A 2,480-nucleotide genomic window follows, 5' to 3' on the forward strand; every position below is an offset into this window, starting at 1 on the left:
GTCTTGTTGTGCGTTTGCGTGAGTGCACCTTTAGGTCTAACTTTTGTAACGTCTACTGCCATTGTTAACGACCAAGACACATTTCTCCGTGTTATACTGTATATTTAACGGTGTCTCACGAGTCAGGAGATATGAGTAACCTCACCTGGTATGTGCTGGGCCCGGTGTCTGACAGGAGAGGATCCAGACTCCGGCCCGTCCACGGCTCCTGCAGCACCAGGCTCTCCACACGTGTGACGTCACCACGCCAGGGAGACGCGCGGGAACCGTTGGGCGTGACGTCAGAGACAAACAAGGGCGTGCTGCGGCTGCTCTCAGAGTCTTTGGGTAGTCCGTGTCTCGAGTCTGTCGGGGAAGTGGAGTTGGCCGGCGGGGACCCGGAGAGAGATGTGTTCTTCTCTGTGGTCAAAGATTTACGATCGGCAGTGGGTTTCTTCTCCCTAGTCGAAGATTGATTAAATCTTGAGTCTGCTTTTGGGCGATGATTGTCCACCTCTTCGGTCTCAGGAACGCTGTTGCTTACGTTTGACGGGTGATTTTTGACGACCGTTGTTTGAGACAATGCTGCAGACGTGTTGTCTACGTTTGCTTCTGTCATGTCTTTCAGCGTTGTTGCTGAGGTCTCATGCGTGGCGTCTGCTGACTCCTGTGTTTTGTCGTCTGACCCTGTTGTCTTTTCTCCAGAACTTACAACAGTTTGTGAGATGGAGTTATCCCCTGTTCCGTCCGAGGATTCCTCCGACTCTCGAGCTACAGGTCTCGAAGAATTTCTTTGTCCATCCTCACTTTTCTCCCCGCTGACAGTTTTGTTGTTCAGTTCTCTCACGTCCCCTTTGACCTCTGTCTCGCTCACATACTTCTTTGGGACGTTTTGCTCTTCCTCATCAACCACTCCAGCAGTTATTGTTATTTTTTTCTGACCCGGCATCCTCTCCACAGATAATATGTCTCCGGCGTTCTCGGAGACGATATCTTTCCCCTCAGACCCCCGCACCTCTCCCTTCTCCGCCTCCGCCAGCCCCCCACGCCCCAGCACCCCCGACACTGTCTCTCCCACGCCCGGCTCTGTGGCTGGTGTTCCCGCTCTGGTCCTGTGTCTGACGTCATGGTCCACAGCGCGCCCTGGCTTGTCGTCTGTCTGGTCGGTGGTCGTGGTCGTCTGTAGACTGTCAGCGCCACTCCCACGTGACTCAGCGCCACTCCCACGTGACTCAGCGCCACTTCCACGTGGCTCAGCACCACTCCCACGTGACTCAGCGCCACTCCCACGTGACTCAGCGCCACTCTTATGTGACACAACACCACTCCCACGTGATTCAGCGTCACGCCCACGTGACACAGTGCGGTGTTTTTCCGGAGAGTTGATAGGTTCACCTGTGACGTCTGAGGTTACACCAGTCTTCTGTACACGTGGCCTTGTACCCTCATTGTTTTGAACACTTTTCCTTGTGCTCTCAGCGAAACTTTCCTCCCCTAGTCCTTCGTGGTCGTCGTCTGGTCTCTCTTTGAAGTTTTCATTATGAACTCCCGGTAAATTCTCCACACCCTTCTCGCCAAAAACAACCGCGTCCAATCCTTTATTTTGAGCGTTAAGTGACGTCACACCTGTCCCAGAACTCTCCTGGCTTTGTGATGTCACATCTGATGTCCCAGAATCCCCCTGATTACGTGACGTCACACCCGATGTCCCAGAACTCTCCAGGCTTTGTGACGTCACATCATCTGTCCCAGAACCCCCCATGTCGATGCTGACTTCGTTGATAGCCGTCTGTAGCCGCAGCACGCTCATGTCTTGTCTGGACTTCCCGCCTCCACCGACGCCGCCCCGTCCGCTGAGCTGAGCAGACGAGAGGGGAATCGGAACCTGGCAGGAGCGGGTCCACACGGAGCAGACGGTCATGTGTACACTGGCGGTGAGGCGGGGCAGGAGTGTGTGAGTCAGGCGCTCGGTGTAGGAGATGTAGGACAGGACGGAGAACACACCCACGCACACTGTGGCCAACACCAGGCGCCTGCTGCTGCACTGGAAGGAAACAACAACAAAACAAAATAAAACGACAAACAACAAGTCTCAACAATTTCTTTTTCTTGTGTTTTTCTTGTGTTTTTCTTGTGTTTTTTCCCCCTAAAACATAACAATTTGAACCTGGGTCTTCTACATATTGCGGTAGGGTGGCCAATTCCTTTCCACGCCGCCTTTACTTCCCCAACTCGAAGTCAGGTAATCATTACTGCTGGGTGGGCAGGAGGGGGTTAATAAAAATTAGTGTCCGAACCGAGGCAATTCTTCTACTACTTTAAAGAAATAACAATATTCTCCTCTGCAGATGCATTGTTCATCGTCAGACATTGACAGAGGAGTCAGATGTACTGTTACGTCACAGGGCTAGGCTATGTGTTTACTTAGTGCAGTGGAAGCTGTGTAAAACGGCCACCCGTTGTCATAGAGAAAAGTGGCCGTATAACACCAATCCCCCCCC

This window comes from Aplysia californica, unplaced genomic scaffold (genome assembly GCF_000002075.1).
Source record: "Aplysia californica isolate F4 #8 unplaced genomic scaffold, AplCal3.0 scaffold01108, whole genome shotgun sequence".
NCBI classification, from domain to species: domain Eukaryota; kingdom Metazoa; phylum Mollusca; class Gastropoda; order Aplysiida; family Aplysiidae; genus Aplysia; species Aplysia californica.